Genomic DNA, 17,762 nt, shown 5'->3' with positions numbered 1-17,762 from the left:
AACCCCTTTAAGCGGCTAAAAAGTTGTTTTTATTTTTTATAGGGTAGATTATTATTCTTTATGTCTCTGTAATCTAATGATAATTCCAAGATATTAACCCCTTAACGCCAAAGCCACTTTTCACCCATTTTTTTAAATCTGCCCTGTGTCACTATAAGTGGTTATAACTTCGGAATGCTTTAACATATCATTTTGAAACTGTTTTCCCGTGATACTTAGTTCTTCATTCAAAATTTTGTTGGCATGTGTTGAGTTTATTTATGAAAAAAAGGGATATTTGGTGAAAATTTGGAAAAAGTCTTGATTTCTGAAATTGAAAATGTTCTACTTTTTCAATACATATTCATAACAGCAGAAAAACTTGATCACTAACATGAACTGAATGTCAGCTTTATGTCTACATGGTTTTTTTATGCATTATCTAATTTTTGTAAGATGTTATGGGGCTTTGAACTTTAGGTACGATTTCTCACATTTTCATAAAAAACACAAAATCCTGCTTTTGCGGGACCTGCTCAGATGCAATTATGAAATTAAAATTTTTTGGGCTAAATGAATGTGTTTTACAAAAAAATTTACAAATTCACAAAGTGGATAAAATACCAAACGCTCCACAAAGTTTGATACCCAATCTCTCCCGAGTATAGCAATACCTCATATGTGGTAGTAACCTGCTGTATGGGCACACGCCAGGGCATCGAAGAGAAGCTGCACCATTCAGAGCAGATTATGCATTGTCCCTTTTTATTGGCTATACAATCTTTATTGTTTTGGAAATTAGGACGAATAAGGGCTTATTTTCTGTGTCATTAGATGCACTTTACAAATACTTCATATTAGTGTGTCATTAGCTTATTGATGAGATTTTATTAACTCTTAAATGTATGTAGGAAAAAAAATCGTAAATTCTGGTTTCCTTTCTTTTGTATTTTTTTGCGGGTTGTAAACCGTACCATAAAAATAACATATTATCTTTATTCTATGGATCACTACGGTTACAGTGATACCTCATTTATATAGTTTTTTTACAATTTTACTAAAGAAAAACTAATACAGAGAAAATCTCATTTATTTTCGTATTGCCATCTTTTCGGAGACATAACTTATTTTTTACGCGTTGAGTTGTCCTTTTCAGTGGTACCATTTTGGAGCACATAAAGTTTTTTGATCACTTTTTAGAACATTTGTGAGAAGGGATTTTGTGTAAAATGGACATTTTTGGCAAGTTTTTCGGGTTTTGTCTTTGCGGCGCTCACCAAGCTGGTCCAATGTACAATGTACAGATGGTTATGGACGTGGCGATACCCCGGGGATGCAAGCAGAGGATTAATAAGCCCTGCGGGGGGCCAGATTTCGCGCACGGGACCCTTGCACGGCACGGTCATGTGTGACTGCGACGTGGTAGGGGTAAATGCCCATGAATGGGTGCTAGAGACGGGTGCTAACTGTGACATACAGCTGGCACCCGCTTTTTCTGGTACCGGCTTCGTTCAGGAGTCGGTGTCTGAAGCTGGATATAAAAGTACTGCAAAATGCGGGAACGCACCTCCCGCCATGCAGTACTATTAGGTCAAATGTTGGGTAGGGGTCAAACTAATTGCTCATAGCATAGATCTACAGTATCTAATATGAAAATATTCTACAAGAAGCTATAAAACTAAAAAGTGTAACTGCAAAGTAAAATATATTGTATCTTTTAAAGTACTCATCACTATAGATAATATGGACATTTGCTTTTTCTATTATAAGTTATTAGAACAAAGATTTATAGACTGATTTACTAGGGGTGTAATGTGCTTCAGCACAGCAATAAAAGTTTATTTTGGCTTATCTCCACCATTCACATATTTACTGAAGTACCAAAACAAGCACTTGAGTGTTATGATGCGGAACGTTTTTACCAAACCATGACCTCTTAATATTACTAATTACTTCTCATGGACAGAGTTATTTACCCATTGCTTATGTGGTTGATGGTATATTGATAATCTTAGATTAATAATTGCAAAGTACAGCGCTATCCAAACCATGACGCATGGTGAAACACATTTCTTGTGCATAGTTTTTCAGCATTTTTAAGAAAGTAAAGACATCAGATGAAAGGCAGATGGTGCATAGACAGTAATAATAATAATGTTTATATAGCGCCATCATATTCCGTAGAGCTTTACAAATCATAGGGGACATATACAAATACAATACTATACAACAGAGTACAAACAGTCATGTGGAACAATGATGGTCCTGCTCATAAGAGCTTCCAGACTATGAGGATCAGGGGTGACACAAGAGGTAAAATAGCTTGTATAATGGTCCAGCCCTTCTTTATAAGGGAACAATATACAATAATTTAATGAATAAAAATTCTGCTGCTTCAACCAGTCATCAGCTGTCATCTTATATACAAGGTCCAAGGTGAATGTGACTGCAGGGAAGCCTGGAACTTAGTACATATCTGGTGTTTGCTGGATAACAGATGGGAGCAGGACATAGGAGGGATTAGTACAGGGAGTTGACATTTCACAAAGTTAGAAAGCTTTATAATCTTGCCTAAAGAGAGGGTTTTAAGAGCACATTGGAAACTTTGGAGGTTGGGTATTAGTCTGATATTCCACGGAAGGTCATTCTAGAGAATTGGTGCAGCTCGGGAGAAGTCCTGGAGACGTGCGTGAGAGCATGGGTTGGGCCGATCAACTGGGATAAGAGAGATAGGGAGGTGCAGCATTATGCAGAGCTTTGTGGAGGAGGGTTATCATAGGCATTCCCCGGGTAAAGTAAAAGATAAGTTCTTTAGGTTTGTTCTTAAGTTGAATTTGTATGTAAGTCGGAACTGTATATTTTATAATTGTAACTCGAGACAAAATATTTTGGTCTCTGTGGGAATTGAAATTTAAAACCTTTGGGTTGTCAAAAGAACCAGGATTAGCAATAAAGCTTAATTGCAGACACCATTGATACCTCTTACAGCTGATCATTGTAGCCTGGGAATAAAGTACAGTAAATTACCAACATCCATAGGGCCGTTTGCAACTATGGGTTGTCTGTATGGGTGTTCTTAAGTCGGGGACCGCCTCTATTTTAAACTGTATTCGGAAGGAGACTGGCAACCAGTGCAGTGACTGGCACAAACTGGAGGCATCCGTATAGCATTTGGTCTGAACGACAAGCCAGGCCATTGAATTAAGAATAAATTGGAAAGGAGAGCGTATAGTAATCTGAACATGTCAGATTGCAATGTCTATTACAGTCAGACAGTAGTTTCCTGCACGGAGCCAGGCATTTTTTTGGCAAGGATGTTCAGCCCTATTGACAGCCCTATAGTTTGGGTGTCTGATGTTCAGGGTGACGGTCGGACTGTAGTTCATGTATCCTTCCCATCCTTTTACATTAGATCTTGGTTTTTGAGCAGGTAAGTAAGAGTGTGAACCTGTTGTGAGGAGTTTTGTTACCTTATTTAATAGCACAAAATAAAGGGAGGGAAGATGCGCCCTGTCATGTATAGGCTTGTTTAATTTGGAGTAGGATCTCTGAGTTGAAGGAAAATCATGTAGATCAGCCGCTACAAACCCCTGAGATTGTTGTGGAAACAATAGAGATGCAAACAATCTAATGATTGCATCACATTTAGGCCAAATACACATGATCCCTTCTTTGCATCCCATCTGTCATCAGTATATGAGTACTGCTCACTCACTGATGACAATAGAAAATCACTGCCTGAGCTGCAAAGGCAGGAATAGGGCTTGCTATATCTGTTGCGGTCTGTGAGCCCCTTCCCTGCCTCCTCACTGTCCTGACTGCTGCAGGAGATGGAGACACACAGTTCCAGCAACTTTTGAATGTATCCTTGGTTTCCCCGCCCACTTTAAAGGCTAGTGCTTCACGTAGAAATTTCCTAAGGCTAATTTTCATGTCATTTCCAATAAATGTTATTGTACCTGCATTAAAGGAGGTGTCACTCCTGTCCATCTACCGGTGTGTTCCTGATACGGCACGTTCTATGTTTATGAGGCGTGCCGATGTAGTCAGACACGAGGTCCAGACTCTGTAAACAAACAGGGACACGGCAATGACAAGCAGTGTCACTAGTTTGGGAGCACCAGAAAACGTAAGGATAAGATTTTTATTGTTTTTATAGCACCCCACAAGTGTTTTACATTTTCTATAAATCCTGGACAACCCCTACCACCAGCTACTAATTTATAAATCTCCTACAAATTACACCATCAATGTGGATCAACTGGAAAGTAATATGTTTGTTTCGGCCTTGGAACCATCACTAGGCTCTGATCACTGACCTTTTTCTAAAACCCCAGACCCCTCTCTTTCACTGTCCTAGCACTGCCCTCCTTTCATTATGCAGTAGGTCTTCTTCTCACATCTTCTCCTTGCTACATCCCACCATCAGCTTGACGGAAGCGCTCCACCCACATCATGGATATCTGTGTGAGGGACACAGCGTCTACAGTTCTTGTGTTCTCAAACCAGATGTCTAAAAGACCTAACAGGGGTTTCTTTATTAAAATGGAGTCTACCTCCACCCCCACATTTTTTTAACTGCAGGCAGTGCTGAGCAGAGACCCTCATCAAACATACACATATATTTATCAATCAAGTTACGTTTTCAAGACATATGTAAATAAGGATGGCGGTGCACCCAGGGTGCTGCCTCCGAACTTGTGCCCTTGTTTAATACTGAGCCCTCCTTCACAACGTGACCCTTCTACCACTGCATACAATGCAACCAGGGGCTCATTTCACATATAACTTTTCTGACAATTATTATTATTGTCTGTTGCATTTCTTTAACTGCATCAAATTCTCTTTTAAGTGAAAAACACCTTTTATTATGTTGATTTTAAAAAAATATGACAATTGAAGAAGGAAGTGTAAATTAGTGAACAGATTCATATAAATTCTTAATAGGTGTTATAGCACCAGTAACAGAACTGGCATTGTTGGTCTGCTTGTTAAACTTGCTGTTTACTATGGAAAGAAATTTGAGGCCTCTGTCAGAGGAGCCAGGAATAATACCACCAGCAACAACAGGTTTGTTGTTATGAGTAAAGCCTGTAGACCAGGTACTGTCACCTAATGGGCTAATGTTACCGGAGGAACAGAAGCTTACACCACATAGGAACTGCTGCCATATACATAGAGAGGCCATACTGTTCTGTGCCCTTCCTCTGTCACATACAATTATTTATGACATCGACAATACAATCTACAATAAAAGGGGGAAGGAGTTCATTAGTTATGTAAAATGTATGTAATACGCAGATTTGTTTTACTGGAAATAAAATACTCATATAGCAATATTTTCACAAACATTTAAGAAACTTGCATTCTGTGTCTGTGCCGTCTGTGACTCTGCATCATGACTGACTGTGCCAACTGTTTTTTTCCTTCAACAACGTCAATGGCCTCAAACCTAAACAAACAAGTTCCCTACACTGTGCTGATGAGATGCAAAAACACCAAAACAGCACTGTCCACAGTTAGGAGTTGGTCCACAGTTAGGAGTCTTTTGGAAAAGACTTACTGGTTTGGCTACTATCCGCCATCCAGTAGAGGGAGATGCATTTTAACAACATGTTACAAATCTTGACATCACATGTTGGTAGTATGTATTGAAGGGACTCAAGGCTGGGCCCAATCCATACACAGTGGGTGTTAGCTGCATTATGCTGGCACCAATCATGGGTGCTATGGTGGCACTTAAATGGCAGCAATGCATTGACTCTGCCATTTTGGATATAGCCAGTTGCCCTGGGATGTCATCGGAGGGTGCCATCCAGTAGCTAAAAAAGCCAGAAACCTTACAGAGGGTCCTTGGCTGTCAGAGCAGGTTCTGTAAAAGGGACTGCCATTAGCACACTTTTTTTTACAGATCCAGTGATTTTACAATATACTGCAATACTGAAGTATAAACAAACAAATAAACATAAGCATTTTAGGTATCGCCACATCCCGTCCCAATAAAAATATAAAAATGTGTATTACTGGCGGTGAACCTGTAACAGAACATAGAGCCCAATTGTACGAATTGCCATTTTTTTCACCATTTCACAACACATACAAAGTGATCAAAAGTTCATAGAGTCCAAAAAATGGTAGAAATAAAAATGTCAGCTCATACCACAAAGATTACACCTTACACAACGTACACCAAAGTATGAATAAGTTATTGACCACAGAATATTGTAACACCTAGTGCACCTAGCAATTTTGTTACCTGAGGAGAGCAAGAAAACAACCTCCAAGAGCAGCAAGAGCTTGAATACTGAGCTGGGCTGCCTGTACCACCTGAAAATTGCCACCCCCTAAAGGCTGGATGGATGGTGCAACACTGTATATATACTGAGTTTAACAAATCAGTAGGGACAGTGGAATATCTTGCATAATACACATCGTATTGAAAAGCTAAAGATATGTGTTCAATATTTGTCATAAAAATATTATATATATATATATATAAAATATATATCCAATTATTCAAAACTCAGACTACTACCCCCATTCCCTGAGGGTGGGGTGGGTGGGGCAACTTAAAAATCTTAGGGGGAAGCCATTATTTTTTAAGACAGGGTCTTTTTCAATTGTGGTGAACGATGGCCCTGTAATCACCAAAAATTGAAATATGTGCACAAATGTTGAAAAAGAGGATAAAAATAAATACACATCAGATCCCAAATCTGAAAATAGATGTACAGTATGCAATATTTTTCTAAAAGCTATCCAAATTCAAGTGATTAATATGGAGCATTCGATATTTGAAAATAAATGATAATAATAATTCCTTTAGTTGTATAGCGCACACAGATTATGCAGTGCACACAGAACTTGCCAAATCAGTCCCTGTCCCATAGGGGCTCACATTCAAATCAACCTACCAATATATTTTGGAGTGTGGGAGGAAACCGGAGGACCTGGAGGAAACCCACCCTCAACAAGAGAAATCCCCTTTTTCAGAGGGAAGAAGACTTAAGTTAATCAAGCTTTCCGATGTGTTAGAGGCTGGGGACATTAAACCAGCCCCCGAAGAGTACAGAAAACTACTATGTCCATGTCGTTCTTCCTGGGTTACACTGAATGCATATTTTACATTAAAAAGTAGTTTACCCCCACCTCACCCCAGGGGCCAACAATACTCATCATACAATCTTACAATAGTACCATTTCATAGATTTTTTAAAAATATTTGACATTATTATTTGATATTTGTTTTTGGTTTTTGGTCTAATGTGTATTTCTGGAGATATCCCCTATTTTCTATTATAGCGCCATCTGTCAATGAAGACGACTTGAAATGTGGAATAAATCAATGTCATTTTTATGGGAAATCCAAATCTGCAACAACAAAAAAATGGGTATACCCATCAGGGATTGATTAAGACTGCCATGGGCCCAGGGCAATCTGAATAATATAGCCCCTACAAGTCTGGAATTCACTTCCTACATATGGTAGGATGTGTACCTTCTGCCTGCTGGCAATCTGCCATTTCAGGACCTTTGGAGGACCTTCAAAGGTCTTGAAATGGCTCTTGTGTACATGGTATTGAGAGCAGGAACAGATGTACAAGGATTTCATGGGTGAAGGTCCATCTCAGTATGACATTTGGTGGGTGGTTTGGATGGCTAAGTGCCCTCTAGCAGGCTTGTCCCCGGACTACCCCCGAAACTACCATTTATTATTACCCACTACTGATACCTGTGATCATACCGACCCAAAGAATAAAGTAGAGGTGTCATTTAGGGCGAACAGTAAAAGCCATAAAAACTAAGCCCACAAGAAAATTACCCAAATACATTTTTAGTCAATTTCACCAGATGAACTTCCCAGTGCAAGCATGGAATATAAAATACCCCAAATAGAAAGTGCAAATAAGAAAATAAGCCCTCATAAAGCTCTGTAAATGGAAAAATAAAAAAAGTTGTGATTTGTGAAGCGAAAAACCGAAACATAAAATTGAAAAATTTCATTGCTGGCATGGGGTTAGGGGGTAGTTTCAAAAGAAACATGTGGAGACACAAATGTTACTTCTCACCTGGCTCACATCAGATATTAAATGCAGATATCCCCGCTTTCTCTGGTGCACGGAAAGTCACCCGACACCTGTCTTGAATTGAGCAAATGACAAGAAAAAAGTGCCCTGGCGCTACACGATTCAGCGGTAAAAAATACTTGTTTGTTAATAATGCAGAAATAAGTCACTCAAAAGTCATATAACAGCCATGAACAAAACTGACCAAGACGTATCCACAAATGTGTCTTCCCAACCTCAAAAACTTATTTGCAGATTTTGAGATTTACTAGAATCCAAAGCAGAGCATAAATAGCCTTTAGGTCTGTATACCTGTAATGGTTCTTCCTACCCAAGCTACAGCCTGCAGGCTGCAGGGAGAATAGTGCGGACGGGAACTTATGTCTTCCTGCACCATCCGCAAGATACATTTTAAATTGGATTATTGTATTTTTTTTTTTACCTAAGACACTGACCAAAATCAGCTTAGATACATGTCCAGAAGTGTGGGCTAGGGTGCTGTGTGTTTGAGCAACTAGTGCTATCCCCTTCATGAGCTGAGGCAAAAGTGACCACTTCTCAAGTACACATAATGACTTTCCAATAAAATAAATGCACTAAAAGAAAAATAAAAAAGATCTTATTTTCGTTTGCTTTTACATATGTACATGATCTGCTGTGCAGTAATTTTTTTCTCATTGTGATTTTTTTTTACTATATTTTGTCATATTTAACATATGTGGCCAAAAAATAATTATGCTTCAAATTATTTTTCCAAACTCCTTCCTAGGTTTTACCTTTAATTGGAATCTCTGAAAAATAATTATATAAATGGCAACTCAGCTCTTTGATGCGACTGGTATCCTGATAGTATTACCTCTGTGTGTGCTATATAAATAAAGGAATTAAAGGTTCACAGCCTTGTAGCTTGCGTCTGGCAGTATCTTCTCAAGACAGGGAGAAGGAGTAGAAATTGTGATGGTAAATTGAAAAATTAAACAAAAGAAGGAGTGTAGAGTTCTCCAAAGCTTCATCCAAAGTGAACATTGCTTGTCGTTCTATGGTTACAGACAGCTATGTAGACGGGTAATGTCTTGTTATCAGAATACTGACTGGTGGGATTAGAAAAGATGGACTGGACATTACTGACCAGAAAGCAATTCTGCTGACCTTGGTGACTCTCTAGTGATATGGACATGGCTAATTGGGGTGGTCTGACACACCTCAGACAGCAGTATAATAAATAACTCTGCGGGTCCTGTAGATACCAGAGTGTGTCTTACAAGGAAGTCCTGCAGATGACCACACGGGTGATGACATGGGAAATGCAGACTGGGATTACTCTCTAGAGAGACAATGTACCTTATCCACCCTGCAATGTTACTCTTCACATATGTGACATTATCTGAGTCATGCATTCATTATATTTAGTAACGTGCATTAAAGGTCTTCCATCATCATCAAATTACAAATCATTGATTCAGGATCTCCATCCAACGCCATGTACTGGTCTTTGCCTTTCTTCGTAAATTTTGACTGAAAATATTTATGAAAATGTCTGTTTAAATCTACACTGGAGGTTCTTTTACAGATTATGCTATACAAAATATCCCATGATGGAAACCTGACGTTAGTCAATGGGGTGTTCTTCATTTTCAATGTTTTGCTTTTATGGCATGAACAACATCTGTTAGCAGAATATACAAAGAGTAGAGTATATATAGCTCTGGAGGACTTATTCCCAGTTTTTTAAATTATGATTTTCTAATTATTTTATGACTGTTCAGACGAGTTGAAGTCATTTTCGAACAAACCTTTAAGTTTTCCATCACAATTGCCAAGGGCCTTGATTACTATATTTTTTTCATCAATGTTTTTGTATCAGGGCTTGTTTTTTGTGGGATGCATTGTAGTGTTAAACAGTACCTTTTTGGCATACATTTATTTAATTGATTATTATTCTATATAGAAAAAAATAAAACAAAGCCATCAAACCATGGCTTCTTCTGTAGCAGAACGGAAGTAAAAGTTGAGAAAGACTATTACTTTAATATGTAATGCAATCTGCTTATACCGTTTTCCCTGAGACCTTTTTGACACATAACAGATAAGTTCTCAATAGGGAGAAGCAAATTAGCCATTGCTAGAATTATCTAATAGCACAAAGGGTCAAATCTTAAAATCCAACATATCTAAAACCTTCTTTTATCAGATATCTGCCATTAATAGAAATGATTGTAGATGTTTTTGAGTATTGCCAAAATATGGGTTCTGATGATGATGATTTAATCATGTCTTAGTAAAGAATTTTGGTTCTCCACATATATAAGACAAGTTGTATAAAAAAAGAATGATTTCAACTAAAACAATAATTTATTGGGTGGTATTTAACAGTTGATTGTTTAAGCATGTTTTGGTCAAAATGGGGAGTGTCAAATTTTGACTCTAGAATGGAGTTCAGCAGAAGTAGGAGCACAGACAGAATAAAGGGTTAGGAATAGGTTTGGGTACTCAGAGTTCCGGCTCAGGCTGGGGGCACACAAGATTCTGGCTCAGATTGGGAGTAGGCACAATAGAACAGTATACGTCCCAGAATAACCGTATACGTTACATTTAGCAGGAAACACTGGATGGAAAAATGCAGCAATCTTTTTTTCCACCATTCCTCATGCTGCAGAGTGACATATAGGTCGATGGAGGCCATAATAGCCAATCGGGGATGGATACAAAGTGTTGCATCCATTCCGGCTTCAGTTGACCATAAGCTCTGGGATGTTCGATGTCATGTAATCATTAATATTAGAGGAATGGATGGAACAAGAAGACATAAATGATTATATAAATATTTTCTTACATTAAGGTGAAATTGTAGACTGCGGCAAATTTACTTAGGGCTTTGCGCCGCCCTTTTGTCAGACTGTGCACGTTCTTCTAGGCTAAAACGGCTTGAACAGGTATTTAAGAAGTGCCTCCATCGCTATTGAGTCACGCGCAACCCTTTTGTGTCACAGCAGTGCTGACTTTCATACGACACAAATTTGGGGGCGTGCCGTCGGTCGGTCAGACTGATCCGGACCGAGCGCCGTATTTAGCTTGCAAATTCTGTTTAACGCCCTACGTTAAAGATGCCCCATAAAAAAGATGGTGAACTTTGTCCGACTAGTGTGGGGAAGCGTCAGATTCATGATTTCTGGTGCACGATCTTAGTGAATCGCCACACGCAGCATTGTGCACGGAAATAGCACTTTTAGTACATTTTCCAAATTTCTAAGTAAATGTGCCCCTTTATATCTTGGCTAAAATTATGTTAAAGTAAAACATATTTTTCTAGTAAGAATTGAATTGAACTATTGTTTAAAAAAAATGCAAGAAAATCCTTAACTCACCCCTGATTACATCACTAGAAGATTTATCTGTAATGTGGCTACATTTCCTCTCAACTTTCTTAAATTGTCTTATACATTACAAAACAAAACAAAAAAGGCAAACAAATAGCTTAAAAAAGGACCTGTCACCAAAGTCTAATCCAGGGACACTCATAAATCCAGGCACTGAGACTGTGGTAATCTTCCTATATTTGTTATCCATGGCCTACTTACTCATAAAATAAACTTTTGAAATTATGTTAATCAGTCTGAAGGGCTCTGGGAGTGTTTCCAGAGTCCTTCAGTGTGACAGGCTGTTACAATCTAGCAATAGCAGGAAGTGCAGGGAGAGGGAGGCCTGCTCTGCTCATTGCAACAGTGAATGAAAAGACATTACTGAGGGGCTCTGGAAACACCCACCTGAGCCCATCAGGGCCATATTTGCTCACCCTCTGTGATAAGGAAATAAACAGTGTGGCAAGGTTCAAGTAATGCAAAATGGTGCAAATCAGATATGCAATACACACAAAAATTGAAATTAAACTAGAAATTAGACAAAAAAACAACAATGATTGTGCCCCACTAGTTCTCCAGGACTGTGTAAAAAATGTGCATATATTTTCTAAAGACAAGGCTGTCAACTTATCAAAAATCATGGAGAGCTTACCAGCCTCCTCATGCACCCATTCCCCTCTTTCCCCCATCCCTCTCTCCCCCACCGCTCTGCGTCTTTTCTTGCTTATCCTCTATAAGTTTTCTTTCTTTTCATTTCTTATTCTTTACCTACACAAAGTTATAAGTATGACCATACAACTTAACTGCTCGTTCTGTATTGTACGTGCACTACTTCTGTATGCACTACCCTTACATGGCTATTGGTTCATCTATTCCTAAAAGACACTGGGGCACATTTACTAAGAATGTGGGAAACTGCACTAAAAGTCCTCTGCCTGTGTATAATTCTGGGTGCGCTACATTCACTAAGATCATGCGCCAGAAATCATGAATCTGTCGCTCCCCTGCACTGGTCCATCAGAGTTCACCATCTTTTTTGTGGTGCACCTTTAACATAGGGTGTGCAACAGACTTTGAATGTTAAATCTGTTACACGGTCCGACTGAGCACCGGAACGTTCCTTAATGTGTGTTGCATGATGCCTAGAGCAGCTGCGCCACAACACTCTCGCGTAGACACATTTGTGGTGCAGGCACTTCTTAAATACCTGTGCAAGCAATTTCCACTAGAAAACTTGCAAAGTCCGACAGAAAACTGGCGCTAAGCCCTTTGTAAATGAGCCCCAATGAGTTGCTGTCATACTACTGTCATGTCATTGTTACTGTATTTCAGTTTAGTTCAATAAATCTCTTTTAAAGGAAAAAATCACGGACAGCTGAAAAATGTATGTATGTACTCATTTTGGTAAATGAGATTTTCTAACCCCAAATCTGTGTGAGCTCATTTTGCATATTTGTTTTAGTTATTACTTACTTTCTCCATAACAAATCTGGATAACTCTGGGGCAGATGTATCTGTTTTGCCATGTTTTGCAACTTTTTGCCTTACCCAGTCAAATTTATTATACATCAGCTGTTTTTACTAAGGTAGTATTAACATTTATGCTCTTGGCATCAGTTTCTTAGTCATCCTGGGGGGGAACTGACGTCGGAGTGGATCCCATTGGACTCCCTTAAGGGATTGGTTCTGTTCAAAACTGCATCAGTTGTAAGGTAAATCAACAAATAGCGTATTTTTTATCAGGCTGCACTATACCAACTGACGCCAGATGGATGCTTGTGGCATGCTAGAAGGCTATCAGTTGTGTCCGGCTCCAACATAAAATGGGCATCTTAGGAAAATGAATTGTACTAAGTATTTAAGTGATACATCATTGGGTATATAAAAATATATTCACAAGAGGTGGGGGTTAGCTTTCTCTTCCTGGAACAAGCCTGCTAGGTTACAGTAGACCAACAGTATAAATAAAACTATAGCCCAGCTTGAGGACTGTACAGTACAAGGGTCAGTCAGGGTCAGTCACTTTTTAGCTAAAATTGATTCAAAGTTTTGTAACTAGAAATATATAGCAAGATATATTATTACTAATATTTGTATTTAAAAATGTACTTTTGCATTTTTGATACAAAATAATCCATATTTGATCATTATGATACTATAGCTCCATATATCCAGATGGTTTACTTTTTTTTACTGTGTTATATCTTCCTACAATAGTACATAACTGACCCAAAGACATTGGCCAAGTACACCTCAGGAGAATGGAAAGGTTGTAAGGTTTTACATTGTTGTACATCTTCGAAAATTTACGAAGCAACAGACAAATGCAGCTTTTGTATCTTTATTTTGTTTTTAAAAGGTAAACCAATTATGTTGTTGGATAATTAAATATGTATTATGCAGTTTAGATATAAAATCACAGAAAAAATAAACTAGAATTGTTATAATCACTGGTACTACTATAGTATTAATCATAATTTAAAAAAAAAACAAAATGAGTGACATTATAATTTTAATAATAATAGTTTTTATTATTATCATACTTCTACTTCTATTTTATAATATCTAGTCAGAAGAAACGGATTAGTATTGTTATTTCTGTAATTTAGCTATACCTGATATTAGTAGTAGTGATAGTAGCAGCAGTAGTAGGGGTATTTAGAAGGACATTAATCTTCTCCAGCCTGACAATCTTCTCTACTCACACACTACATTAGATTGGATGTCATATCACATAGCAGCAGGCACTTATCAGCCAGTGAACCAGGGACTAGAAATCATTTACTGTTGGGATAGTAACCACCAACTACCATTGTCTTGTAGGATTTCATTATCTACAGCACAGAAACAAGCTCTACATTATATATACACAACTATTACATTGTGAGAATTACAGCAGAGATCCTCTGTATATGATGTCATGCATATTACATACACATGTCATTTCTTACCTATACATTTATTATCAAAAGTACTTGTAATAATAGGTCAACAGTTACCTAATCCCTGAGGAAAATGATGATATAAAGGAAACGGGGAAAGAAAAAAAAAGAGAATAAAATGTGAGTGTAGTATGTGTGGAGGAGGGGGAGACACAGAGTGGAGTCAGCTCTTATCAGCCTGGCTGCAGTGTATAAAGTACATGAAGTTATATAAACACAGCATGGAGGAGAATGGCTTGTACCCCAGCCCCTCATGCCTGCTCTTAGTATTACAAGCACTGGTAGCCTTCATTGTAAACTTTATTACTTTAATATAAGACATATATAGTTGACTATATTTTCACACAGACACTGCTTATATCTCATGCATATACCCTATGTAACAAAGTGTGTGTTTACATTATGTTCTACTTACAGAATATCGAAATATTTAATTACCAAAAATGACTAAAAAATAATTATTATTAGGCTTAGCTATCCATTGCATAGAACATGATGAAATTTATATATATATATATTTATATACTGTGTTGGAGAGCAGGAGGCATGTGTCAGATGATTGGTAATAAGGGAGAGGAGAGGTGCCAGACCTGTATGTATGCTAGGTAAGGGGGGGTCTGGTGTCTGTGATTGGAGATAAGGTGATAATCCCAGCACCAGTAGGGATCAGGTATAGACTCCAGCGCCAGGGTGACAATTACATTAGGGAGGGCTCCTGCTGAGCTCAGGCCAGTTACATTACCTGGTGACATTTGTCTTTCTATGTGCTATATGGTAATTACTGGTAAACAGACAGCTAATCAGCGCTCACTATACATGTATGGATGGAGGGGGTCTGCAGATAACACCGCCAGGTCATACTCTGAAGAGAGGACTTATCAATGGGCTGCCTGGACTCAGACACACAGACGACACAACTGCTGCTCTACTTTACTGTCCTCCCCCAAATGCAAGTCTTCACTTCTCTATTGTGCAACACATGGGGCTGAGGACAAATATTATTTGTTTACTGTTTTTCTTTTACATTTTGATTACACTGTAAGAAAAAAAAAATGATGGAGAACTTTGTTCAATATTTCCTTTCATCATAATGTATTTATCCTAATGGCAATAATATATGTTACATTATATTATATTACCTTTAAAAGAAAATAAAAATGTACAACATACATTCTTAATTCTTGTCATTTAATGTCTGTCAGTTTCCAAAATGTATATAAAAGGTTAACCCAATGTATCCTTAATAAAATGTTGCAATTATTATGGCTTCAGAAAACGTATTATTATTATTATTATTATTATTATTATTATTATTATTATTATTATTATTATTATTATTATTATTATTATTTGGCTCCTGTCAAGGTTACATCCATAGAAATCGTGGACCCATATTGACAAAACTGATTTTCTTAATACTGTTACTAAATTAAATCACGGAAGATTTGTACAATTATTAAACTATTTATGAGGAAATACATAATTTACCACTACTAAAAGTGAAAACGATAATAAAGGTGAAAAAATATTATACACCGCTATTGTGTGTGATTTATCGACAATACGATATTAGTAATAAAACAAATCATCCTTCTCCTGATATTATATGGTGTGTAGAGTTATATAGTAAGGGAAGTGTTTTATATGCAGCCTGTGGATGCATAAATACAGAACTTCTCCCAATCTTACAGCAGCCCTAGTAACAGTAAACGCATTCTTGTATGTGTATGTAGATGTGTGTTAAAACAATATAATATACAATCCTACAATAAAACTAAGGGATTAAAAAGGCCAAGATGAGATTTATTTAATTTATAAGCAAAGACTGACTACAGATTAAATATGCAGCGTGTACAGCAATATAAGTGTTCAATATCAAGGTTTTTAGAGCACTGACACACTATACATTATTATTATTATCATTTTAATAATTATGGCTCTTATAATTATCAGTATTGTTGTTGATATTTTACAATTAATTTCAGCATTTCCCTTATATAAAGCAGTGAAACCCGGAGCTGGCTGTCTAGAGTGATTGTATTTTTGCTAAATTTAGGCGGATTAAAGCAATGACAAATTAAACAATACAGCTGTGCAGTCAGTGTCACAATGTATTATTCTCTATGTGAGTGAATTACCTGCCTCTCTCCAGACTGTGTGTAAATTGCCAATTTTATGTGGATTTTTGTAGAAAAAAATACACGGACAGTTAAATGGAATTTAATGAAATTATGGGATTGGTAGTGACAACACAAATGTCTAGGATTTTTTTAAACATACATTTCGTATCATATGTGTATATAAAGAATATTCACTAAAATAAATGGCATATAAACGAATATTATTGTAATCCATGTACAGGCTGAAAAGGAAACCATTACATATTACGCATATCTATGCTTTTCCTACTGCAATTATAAATAAAAATAATATTCTTTCTGATTTCATATCTCTGCTCTCAGTCGGGTCTTCCTAAAACATGGTGTTTTAATATTATAGATATCAGAATATTATTATGGACATTTGGACATTATAGTGTTTGTTTTCTTGACATTTTATTTTTATTTTGCATGAATAAGCAGAATATGTTAACATAAAACGGAATCAGTATGTAATGACATTTACAATAATTAGATCAGTAATTTGATCGAAGCTGCAGGAATGTAAATACACAATACACAAAGATACAAAGTATCAAAAGTGTGAATAACATTAGCATAATCACATAGGAATCAATCTAATGCGATTTACGTTGATAATAAACTAGGAATGAATTACAAAAATTGCGGTTTTACAATGAGTTCAGTCAAGCAATAATGACGACATTTCTGTAGTGTGCAGTTTACTGTATATACCTGCTGTGATCATGTATTCTCATACTCACCCATCACTAATGTGTATGTAGAAAGAGACCTATTCTGCTACATGGTTGTTGCTAATGACAAGTCTACTATGATAACCTTATATGCAGTCACCATATCAGTGTCCACATGAGAGATAACTAACAGCTCCTCCAGGTGTCAGGGGACCTGCAGTCTACAATGGTGACCTCCCTATGACTTACCTGTACACAATCACTGGGAGGAGCCCTTATCCAATGAAACCAAACCACACAACATAAATATGATTTTGGGTTCCTCAATTTTACCCCATCAGCAGTATTACCAATGAATATTAATGAATTTATAATAATGCATGGATTTTTCCTCCCCATATTTTAGTCTGGGTTATGTGGCCATATGTGTTTGTATGTATATAAATATTTAGGGCTGCAGTAAGTGGGCTGTAAAGCTATTATAATAGCTTTGATCATTAGTCATTAATGTGTTTGAGGAGAGGCTGGTGTTTGTGTAGCCCCTTGTTGGCTAAGATACACATCCAATGTCCAGCAGTCAGTCTGTATGTGGCATGTGAGG

At 37.3% G+C, this 17,762-nt stretch overlaps 1 long non-coding RNA gene across 1 annotated transcript in view; it reads right to left on the bottom strand.

Annotated features, from left to right (window-relative positions):
- The window catches only part of LOC140132824 (uncharacterized), a 46,933-nt gene extending 29,179 nt beyond the window's left edge, over positions 1-17,754 (bottom strand). The window contains exon 1 of the long non-coding RNA XR_011855721.1: positions 17,231-17,754. This is a non-coding gene — a long non-coding RNA (uncharacterized lncRNA). The remainder of the gene's footprint in view (positions 1-17,230) is intronic.
- Positions 17,755-17,762: the final 8 nt, after the last annotated feature.

Source organism: Engystomops pustulosus, chromosome 5, assembly GCF_040894005.1.
Source record: "Engystomops pustulosus chromosome 5, aEngPut4.maternal, whole genome shotgun sequence".
NCBI classification, from domain to species: Eukaryota; Metazoa; Chordata; class Amphibia; order Anura; family Leptodactylidae; genus Engystomops; species Engystomops pustulosus.
The sequence above is the reverse complement of the archived record's forward strand: the minus strand, read 5'-3'. Positions and strand labels throughout refer to the sequence as shown.